We start from the raw sequence: 11,200 nt of genomic DNA, 5'->3' as shown, positions 1-11,200 counted from the left end.
TAGAGACGGGGTTTCACTATGCTGGCCAGGCTGGTCTCGAAATCTCCTGACCTCGTGATCCGCCTGCCTCGGCCTCCCAAAGTGCTGGGATTACAGGTATGAGCCACTGCGCCCGGCCAAGAAAGTGCAGGTTTGTTACATAGGTATACACAGGCCGTGGTGGTTTGCTGCACCCCCCAACCCGTCATCTACACTAGGTATTTCTCCTAAAGTTATTCCTCCCTTAGTCTCCCATCCCCTGACAGGCCCCAATGTGTGATATTCCCCTCCCTGTGTCCATATGTTCTCATTGTTCAACTTCCACTTATGACTGAAAACATGTGGTGTTTGGTTTTCTGTTCCTGTGTTAGTTTGCTGAGAATGATGGTTTCCAGCTTCATCCATGTTCCAGCAAAGGACATGAACTCATCCTTTTTTATGGCTGCATAGTATTCCATGGTGAATATGTGCCACATTTTCTTTATCCAGTCTATCATTGACGGGCATTTGGGTTGGTTCTGAGTCTTTGCTATTGTGAATAGTGCTGCAATAAACATATGTGTGCATGTGTCTTTGTAGTTGAATGATTTATAATCCTTTGGATATATAGCTGGTAATGGGATTGCTGGGTCAAATGGTATTTCTGGTTCTAGATCCTTGAGGAATCACCACACTGTCTTCCACAATGGTTGAACTAGTTTACAGTCCCACCAACAGTGTAAAAGCATTCCTATTTTTCCACATCCTTTCCAGCATCTGTTGTTTTCTGACTTTTTAATGATCACCATTCTAACTGGCGTGAGATGCTATCTCATTGTGGTTCTGATTTGCATTTCTCTAATGACCAGTGATGATGAGCTTTTTTTCATATATTTGTTGGCCGCATAAATGTCTTCTTTTGAGAAGTATCTGTTCATATCCCTTGCTCACTTTTTGATGGGGTTGTTTTTTTATTGTAAATTTGTTTAAGTCCCTTGTAGCTTCTAGATATCAGCCCTTTGTCAGATGGACAGATTGAGAAAAATTTCCCCCATTCTGTAGGCTGCCTGTTCACTCTGATGATAGTTACATTTGTCTTTGTAACTGGCATGAAAAGCTTTATTAGCTTGAGGTACAAGTACATTCAGGTTTAACTGTTTTCTCTGTTAAAATTGAGATATTGACAAGGCATGGTGGCTCACTCCTGTAATCCCAGCACTTTGGGAGGCAATTTTTTGTGAGAGAGTTGCTTCAGCCCAGGAGTTCAAGACCAGCCTGGGCAACTTAGCAAGACCCTGTCTCCACAAAAAATTTTTTAAAATTAGCTGGGCATGACGGCTCATGCCTATAGTCCCAGCTACTTAGGAGGCTGAGGTGGGAGGATGGCTTGAGCCCAGGGGTGTCGAAGCTGCAGAAATGGTCATACCACTGCACTCCAGCCTGAGCAACATAGTGAGATCCTGTCTCTAAAAAAAAAAAGTATAACTTACATATCATATAGTAGACAAATCTTAAGTGTAAGGCTGACAAATTTTTACATGTTTCTACAAACTTGAAACACAATCAAAATATATATAATGTTTTGTCACCAGAAATTTCCCTCGGAGTCATTTCCTAGTCATCTCCCTTGACCCAGATCTAGTCACTTTTCTGACTCTTACTGCCACTGATCAGTTTTTCCTGTTCTTGAACTTCAAATATGAAATGAAAGTGTAGTACTATGTTATATCTACTTCTTTCATTCAACATATTTCTTTGATATTTATCCATGGTGTTACATGTACCCATAGTTTGTTCTTTTTTATTGCTGAACAATATTCTAGAATATAGAAAGTGACCACACAAGATTTATCCATTCACCTCTTGATGGACATTAGGTGATTTCTAGGTTTAGGCCATGATGAATATGAATAAAGTGCTACAAACTTTTTTCTTTTTTTAAAGAGACAGGTTCTTGGTCTGTCACCCAGGCTGGAGTGCAGTGGTATGATCATAGATCTGTAGTCTCAGACTCCTGGGCTCAAGCCATCCTTCCATCTTAGCCTCTCAAGTAGTTAGGGCAACAGATGTGAGCCACCATGCCAGCCAATTTTTTAAATTACTTTTTTGTAAGAGAAGTTCTCTCTTTGTTGCCCACATTGGTTGCAAACTCCTAGCCTCATGTGATTCTCCTGCCTCAGCGTTTCAAAGCACTGGGATTACAGGCATGGGCTACCACACCTCGCCTAAATTTTTTTTTTTTTTTTTTGAGAAGGAGTCTTGCTCTGTCGCTAAGCTGGAGTGCAGTGGCGCAATCTCGGCTCACTGCAACCTCTGCCTCCCGGGTTCAAGCGATTCCCCTGCCTCAGCCTCCCGAGTAGCTGGGACTATAGGCATGCCACCATGCCTGGCTAAGTTTTTGTATTTTTATTTATTCATTTATTTGAGACGGAGTCTCGCACTGTGGCCCAGGCTGGACTGCAGTGGCATGATCTCGGCTTACTGCAAGCTCCACCTCCAGGGTTCACGCCATTCTCCTGCCGCAGCCTCCTGAGTAGCTGGGATTACAGGCACCCACCACCATGCCTGGCTAATTTTTTTTTTTTTTTTTTTTTGTATTTTTAGTAGAGACGGGGTTTCACTGTGTTAGCCAGGATGTTAGTCTGTCAGTTAGTCTCAATCTCCTGACCTTGTGATCTGCCCTCCTTGACTTCCCAAATTCCCGGGATTACAGGCGTAAGCCACCTCACTGGGCCAAATTTTTGTATTTTAGTAGAGGTGGAGTTTCACCATGTTGGCCAGGATGGTCTCGATCTCCTGACCTCGTGTTCTGTCCGCCTTGGCCTCCCAAATTCCTGGGATTACAGGCATGAGCCACAGTGCCCGGCCCAAACATTCTTTTATATGACTTATGTGGACATATTTATTTAGTTCTTTTAGGTGTATGTCTAGGAGTAGAATTTCTAGTTCATTGGGTAGATGTATATTTATCTTTAGTGGTTATTACCAAATAGTTTTATTAAGTGATCATCTCCATTCCCATCAGTGTTTAAAAGTTCTAGATGTTTCACATCCTCAACAACACATGGTGTTTCCAGTTTTTATAATATTAGTCATTCTAATGGACATATACAAGTATTTTATTGTGGTTTTAGTTTTCATTTTCTTGAAGAATAATAATGTTGAGTACTTGTCCATATGCTTATTAGTCATTTGGATATCCTCTTTTGTAAATTATCTGTTTATCTGTTCAAATATTTTGCTAGCTTTCCAATATAATTTGGGGGTCTTCTTAATATTTTTAGAAAATCTTTATATAATCTGGATTCAAACCTTTATTTGCTTTCTTGATGAAGTCTTTTGATAAACATAAGTTCTTAATTTTAATCAATTCCAGTTTATTAACATTTTGCGATTAATACTTTTTGTGTCCTATTTAAAAATTCTTTTCCTACTCCTAGATTGTTAACATTAATTCACATATTTTTCTTCTAGAAAATTTTAGTTTTAACTCTATCCATTTTGCATTAATTTTTGCACATGGCATGAATAATGATTAAGAAACTTTAAAAAATATATGAACATGTCTTCCAGCACCATTTTTTTTTTTTTGAGACGGAGTCTGGCTCTGTCGCCCAGGCTGGAGTGCAGTGGCCGGATCTCAGCTCACTGCAAGCTCCGCCTCCCGGGTTCACGCCATTCTCCTGCCTCAGCCTCCCGAGTAGCTGGGACTACAGGCGCCGCCACCTCGCCCGGCTAGCTTTTTGTATTTTTTCGTAGAGACGGGGTTTCACTGTGTTAGCCAGGATGGTCTCGATCTCCTGACCTCGTGATCCGCCCGTCTCAGCCTCCCAAAGTGCTGGGATTACAGGCTTGAGCCACCGCGCCTGGCCTTTATTTTTATTTTTAGTAGAGACAAGGTCTCCCTATGTTGCCCAGGCTAGTCTTGAGCTACTGGCCTAAGTGATCCTCCTGCCTCAAGCCTCCCAAAGCATTAGGATTACAGGCATGAGACACCAGACCCAACCAGATAATTTTATTGGGATATGAAATTCTAGGTTTTTGGTTCTATTTCAACACATTAATTTTCTTTAGCACACTCTTTTCTTGCTTGCATGATTTCTTTTTTTATTATTTTTATTTTTATTTTTTGAGAAGGAGTCTTGCTCTGTTGCCCAGGCTGGAGTGCAGTGGCACGATCTCTGCTCACTGCAAACTCTGCCTCCCGGGTTCACCCCATTCTCCTCCCTCAACCTCCCAAGTAGCTGGGACTACAGGTGCCTGCCACCACGCCCAGCTAATTTTTTTGTATTTTTAGTAGAGATGGGGTTTCACTGTGTTAGCCAGGATAGTCTTAATCTCCTGACCTTGTGATCCACCTGCTTTGGCCTCCCAAAGTGTGGGATTATAGTCGTGAGCCACCGCGCCCAGCCACATGATTTTATATCTAGAAAACCCCATAGTTTCTGCCCAAAAGCTCCTTGAGCTGATGAGCAACTTCAGCAAAGTTTCAGGATACAAAACCAATGTACAAAAATCAGTAGCATTCCTATAAACCAGAAACCACCAAACCAAAAGCCAAATCAGGAACACAATCCCATTCACAGTTGCCATAAAAAGAATAAAATACCTAAAAATATGCTAACCACAGAGGTGAAAGACCTCTACAATGAGAATCACAAAACACTGCTCAAAGAAATCAGAGATGACACAAACAAATGAGAAAATATTCCTTACTCATTGATAGGAAGAATCAATATCATTAAAATGGCCATGCTGCCCAAAGCAATTTAAAGATTCAATACTATTCCTGTCAAACTACCAATGATATTCTTCACAGAACTAGAAAAAATTATTTTAAAATTCATATGGACCCAACAAAGAGCCCAAATAGCCAAGGCCATCCTAAGCAAATAGAACAAAGCTGAAAGCATCACATTACCCTACTTAAAAACTATACTACAAGGCTATGGTAGCTAAAACAGTGTGGTACTGGTACAGAAACTGACACACATTAGTTCAACCATTATGGAAAACAGTATGGTGATTTCTCAAAGAACTAAATACAGAACTACCATTTGACCCAGCAATCCCATTACTGGTTGTATATCCAAAGGAATATAAATTGTTCTACCATAAAGACACATGTGTATGTTCATCATAGTACTATTCACAATAATAAAGACATGGAATCAACCTAAATGCCCATCGATGGTAGACTGGGTAAAGAAAATGTACACAAACACTATGGAATAATATGCAGTGACAAAAAGAAATAGAACAAGATCATGTCCTTTGCAAGAATATGGATGGAGCTGGAGTCTATTATCCGTAGAAAACTAATGCAGGAACAGAAAACCAAATAAAGCATGTTCTCAGTTGTAAGTGGGAGCTAAATGATGAGAACATATGAACACAAAGAGGGAAAGAACAGACACTGGGCCCATCAGAAGGTGGAGGGTGGGAGGAAGGAGAGGATCAGAAAAAATAACTATTGGGCACTATGCTTAGTAGCTGGCTGACAAAATAATCTGTACACCAAACCCCTGTGACACAAGTTTACCCACATAACAAACCTGCACATGTACCCCTGCACCTAAAAAGTTTTTTAAAAAAGAAAGAAACACACCCAATTTTAGTTCTTACCAAAAAAGAAAAATCATTCTGCTTACATTGCCAACTGTTCTTGTAGGTTGTCCATATTTTTCCATTAGAGTTCTTAGTATATTAATTAAGAGTTATTTTAATTTCAAAATCTCTGCTATATCTGAGTCTGGTTCTGAGGCTTGGTTTGTCTCATGGGACTGTGTTTTTTTGTTGTCGTTGTTCATTTTGCCTTTGTGCATGCCTTGTAATTTTTAGTTGAAAGCCTGAAATGATTAGGTCAAAGGAACTAAGTTAAATAGGATTTTAGCATGAAGTTTCATGTTTGGCTACTTAGGTTGTGTTTACTTTTTGCTGCAGATATCGGGGCAAAAACTGCCTCTAGTATTCTTTTGTCTCACCCCTGTTGTTTTGAGTTTTCTTAGAGACCTATTAAATAGGGACTGAGACTTGCAGTTCTGTTAGCTTTAATCCTGCTATTATTCAGGAGCTGGACTGATATGGTGGTGAGGTGTGGACAGAGGAGACATTTTCTATAATCCTACAGTGAGGTCTCAGTATTTTAGTAATCCTGAATTGGGTATTCCCCAATTCTTCCAGGTTGGTTAGGCTCTGGTAAAACCGCAGTATGTCAGGAACTTGGAAAACTAGTTTCCCTTGAAGTTGGGCCTTGTTAAGGAGAAGAGAGAGCTGTTGGTGTTGTTCAAAAGGTTACTTTTCCCCTCCCTCTGCGTAGGGGGATTTTTCTGCAGTCCTCACAATGAGAACCTGAAGAGAGTACTGGAGATAAAACTCTTCAATGTGTGAGAGCCTCCATAAGATCGGGTTCCCTCAGAGTTTTAAAATTCTCATGTGTGTCCACACGGAGCCTTCAGCAATTCATCCATATTAGCTTAAAACATTCCTATGAATATTAGCTGTGGCCAAGGGCTTCTGCTCCATGTAAGCTGTGGTTTTCTGAATCCACCTGTTTGTCTCTGTAGTTTTCAGGGCAGCAGTTGCCCTGTAACCTCAATTCTCTGACGGATCTAGGAAGAATTATTGATTTTCAGTTAGTTCGGCTTTTTTCTTGTTATAAGGATAGGAGTGATGACTTCCAAGCTCTTTACATGTTGACAGACATCAGCAGTTCACCAGATCTGTTTCTGATACTTAAATTAATATAGAGTCACCATATGCCTATATGAGCAAGAAGTAGTGTCTTTATCTTGGAGCCCCCTGGCTACACTGTCCTAGAAGCAGAGCACTTAGTCTAGTCAGCGGAGCTCTCAGACATCCCTCTAGGAGGAATTGCAAAATCTGACCAGTCCACTAACAGATTTCCCTTTTTATCTCTAGTTGTTTCTGTTATTGCAATGACTACATTAGACTATGTCACCATGGAAAAGACGTGGCCCTCCCAGCCAAATGCATCCTTGCCCACTACTGCCATAATGCCACACACAGTTCAGACTGCTGTAGATTTTTGAGGAAGGATGGCCTTGTTAGCTCAGTGTCATGCTTGTCTATGCATACTCCACCCTTGGGCTCCTGAGGTTATATCCACCCTCATACATTTAGCCAGTGTCCCAAAGTGAACCCACCATACTAGGTAGATGAATTAATAGGTGCATCTTCAAACTCCAATTCCCCTAACTTAATGGTGAATTCCTTCTCACTTGACCTTCCTTTCTTGTAAGTAGGCCTCACTCAGGACCACCTCAGTTCATCAGGCCTTCAAAAATGGGAGGGTTCCAACGCTAGATCTATTTGATTTACCCACTGGTTGTTCAGAAACTAGTCCTGTATGCCCAGGGGTATAGAGAGAGGTAACATTGTTAAGGCACCTGTGGGTCTACAGAGGTGTCCCCTGAAGCTGGAGCCACTTTGCTTGCATTTGTATAGGGGTTTCTATTGTCATATATTCAAGCTCAGATATGTCACTGACTGAGACTTTACCTCCAGCATCCCCCACCGAATATGGTCCTTTACCAGTGTAGAAAACCCAGCTAGCTCCCTTACCTCCGGTTGGACAACTATGAGGTGTAACTAGCGCTCCAAAGTTTCTCTGTGGGAATGGCGGTGAAGCAACCTCATCTCCCTGTTCAGTTTCTTTCCTTTCCTTGTTCCGCTTTCTTCACCCGCTCACTGAACTCCCCTGGAAGCACTTCCCTAATCAATCACTTCTCATGATCCTCATCTCGGGGTCTGCTCTTGGGGAACTCAACTCAAGAAACTATCTAATGAGGTCAAGGCAGTGAGTGCCTTCTATTGTATGTATTTGAGATGGAGTCCCGCTCTGTCATGCAGGCTGGAGTGCAGTGACGCTATCTCGGCTCACTGCAACCTCCGCCTCCCAGGTTCAAGTGATTCTCCTGCCTCAGCCTCCCGAGTTGGGGGGATTACAGGCATGTGTCACCATGCCCGGATAATTTTTGTATTCTTATAGAGATGGGGTTTCACCATGTTGGCCAGGCTGGTCTTGAACTCCTAACCTCAAGTGATCCACCTGCCTCAGCCTCCCAAAGTGCTGGGATTACAGGCATGAGCCACCATGCCTGGCAGGCAGTGAATGCCATCTAGTCTTACATTTTCATAGCCAAGAGGGTCCCTCAGTGTGCTCCAGAAGGATTCGTTTCCTTCAAGTGGAGTGGCTAACACCATTGAAATGGTAGCTACTCATACAAATAAATGAAATTCTCTATTTCTGCCAAGAAAATCTTTTCTATTGGTTGCTCCAATATTTTTACTTATTATTTTTCTTGTGATTATCCCTAAGAGGCTCGAAAATGGCCAGGGTCCACAGTCACCAAATAATTCACTTGACTGATCGTCATAATCAGGAAACTTGCTTGAGTATTCAGCAAGTACTCTGAGGTCAAAGACTTTCTGATGCCTCCTTTCCCAACCTCTCCTTTTTTTTTCTCCTAGTGCCTTTATTCAGGTAAAACCAACACCCATATGTCTCCCATCTCGCCCAGTCAAGGCCTATGCGTGGAAATGATTAAACCAGTTAGTGGCGAAAAGGAATGGTTTCTGCTTTTCTTCACTTGGTAAGAGATGGTGGGGGAGGGTCAGGATAAGTAATGAAAAGCTCTGGATGGTGCTCAAGGCATTTCAGAGATCAGACAATATGAGGAGAATTCTGGAACACAGGGGCCTTTGAAGATACCCTCTGGCATTTGTCCCCGGTACATAGTTGCTGGTTGTAGGCTATTCCTTATTCACAGTTTGTAGATTAATCCTCTTGGGAGAGGGGTGTGCTGCCCCTTGTCCCCATTTCTGTACCTTACCTGGTGCTGGTGAGAGCTCAATAATACAGGTTACTTGGGTTTCAGGTCAGCAACACAGGTGGACACGGGAAGTCTACATGGTGTTGTGGGCGAGGCACCAAGTTCAGCGAAGACAATCTTGATTCAAATCCTGGCTCTACACTTGCAAGCTATGTGGCTATAAGAAAATCACTTAACCTCTCTGTGGCTCCATTTCCCTGGATAGAACATGAAGATAATGATAGTGACCTCCAAGACTTGTTCTGAAGCATAGAAATGAGATCAAACATGTACAATGATTGGCACCAAGTAAATACCTGAGAAATAGCAACTCCTTTCTATCCTCCTATACAGCAAGGTTTAGTAAATGACACTACATTTATCTGAGTCATCATTCAGCTTCATAAAGACTGAACATGCCTCCCTTGCCCCACAATTAATTCCCCAAATTAACATTCTGGAACACTGAAATTAGAAGGCAGTTTTCATGTCACCTTGTCAAACCCACCCATTTTGCAGATGATAAAAACTGAGGCCTAGAGGGTTCAGGGCTTTGTTCAAAGTCTGCTGCTTCTCCTCTATTATCCCTTGCCCTACACCTTGTTAATTATCACCTTTTTGAAGTCCATGTTTACAAATCCTGGTGAATGTTTAGCTATTTGCACTTGCAGTATTATTTTGTGAGGTGTGGCCATGTGGGGTTATTTCAGGTCTTTCCCCCAAAAGGAAAATGCTGTCAATTCTTCATAGCCTCTTAAGGGTGTTAAGTCAGTACTTGGTTCTAGATACTTCCTTCCTGAGAGAAGATTGTTCTCTCTGGACGCATTTGTCCTCTGGCCTAAATGCATTCTGCCATGATCAAGGTGGTGAGGCTGGAGGAGAGAGTTTTACATAAGCTGGGACAGTCCAATCAGCTTCCTGGCCTTTAGTGGCTGCTGACTTTGCCAGACGACTGTGCTCTGGGGAGACAGCTCTCCCTCTGTCTAACCCCAGGCTCTGTTGCAGATTTAGAGATCCAGAGTTGGGTCTTCAAGGCCAGAGGCCTCCAGCAGCCTAGAGCTCTGCTTCCTCACCAGCCAGCTAGCCCATTTCAGTATTAGCCTTTCCAGAGTGGGACAGGCCACCAGTGGCCTTGGGGACAAAAATTATGAAAACAGGCCAATCAGAACATCATCAGGAGCGTCCTGCAACTTCCCAAAGAGTTGTTCTCACAGTGTCAAATGCATTAAGTCCTACCAGGGAGAACAGGAGAGACGTGACTGAAATACTGTTGGTGCTTCCTCAACCCTAGAGTGCTTCACTACACAGCCCCCACTTCAATGCCACCCTCAGCTCCCAGCTTCTAGGATACTCTTGGGAGAAAATATAAAAGTCTGAATGATGGCAGGTAGGTGGATAGACACATCAGAATCTGGTTGGGTGTGGGGAACACAGGACATGTTTGAAAAGTTCCCCAGATTATTCTGACGAACTTCTCCCTCTGTCTAGGTTTTCCAGACTTAGCAAATAAAAACACAGGACACCAGCCAGGTACGGTGGCTCACACCTGTAATCCCAGCACTTGGGGAGGCTAAGGTGGGTGGATTACCTGAGGTCAGGAGTTCGAGACCAGCCTGGCCAACATGGTGAAACCCCATCTCTACTAAAAATACAAAAATTAGCCAGGCGTGGTGGCACTCGCCTGTAATTCCAGCTAGTCGGGAGGCTGAGGCAGGAGAACTGCTTGAGCCTGGGAGGCGGAGGTTGCAGTGAGCCGAGATCATGCCACTACACTCCAGCCTGGCTGACAGAACGGGACTCTGTCTCAAAAAAAAAAAAAGACAGGACACCTAGTTAATCTGAATTTAGATAAACAATGAATAGTTTTTAATTTAAGTATGTCCTATGTGATATTGGGAGAATACTTATACTAAAAAAACCTGTTTATCTGAAACTCAATTTTAACAGGGCATCATTGTATTTTATCTGGCAACTCTCCCACCTTCCCCACCCTCAAACAGGAAAGTGACATTTTAAAATACCATTCTAAAAAAAATACATTCACTGTCAAAAACTAGAGAAGTATAAAAAATAAAAATAAAAACTAGGCATAATTTTACCATCCAGAGTTGTTAAGCACTGCTAACATTTTGGTCTATTCTTTGTCAGTCTGTGTGTGTGTTAGAAGTTTATTGTCAACCATATAGTTATTTATAAAATTTGGATTACACCAAACATAGTTTTATGTTATCCTTTTCCCTATAAAATTATATATATAAAGGCCAGGCACAGTGGCTCACGCCTGTAATCTCAGCACTTTGGGAGGCCGAAGCGGGCGGATCATGAGGTCAGGAGATCGAGACCATCCTGGCTAACATGGTGAAACCCCGTCTCTACTAAAAATACAAAAAATTAGCCGGGCGTGGTGG

Source organism: Colobus angolensis, unplaced genomic scaffold, assembly GCF_000951035.1.
Source record: "Colobus angolensis palliatus isolate OR3802 unplaced genomic scaffold, Cang.pa_1.0 Scaffold226, whole genome shotgun sequence".
NCBI classification, from domain to species: domain Eukaryota; kingdom Metazoa; phylum Chordata; class Mammalia; order Primates; family Cercopithecidae; genus Colobus; species Colobus angolensis.
This window is presented reverse-complemented; position numbering follows the sequence as displayed.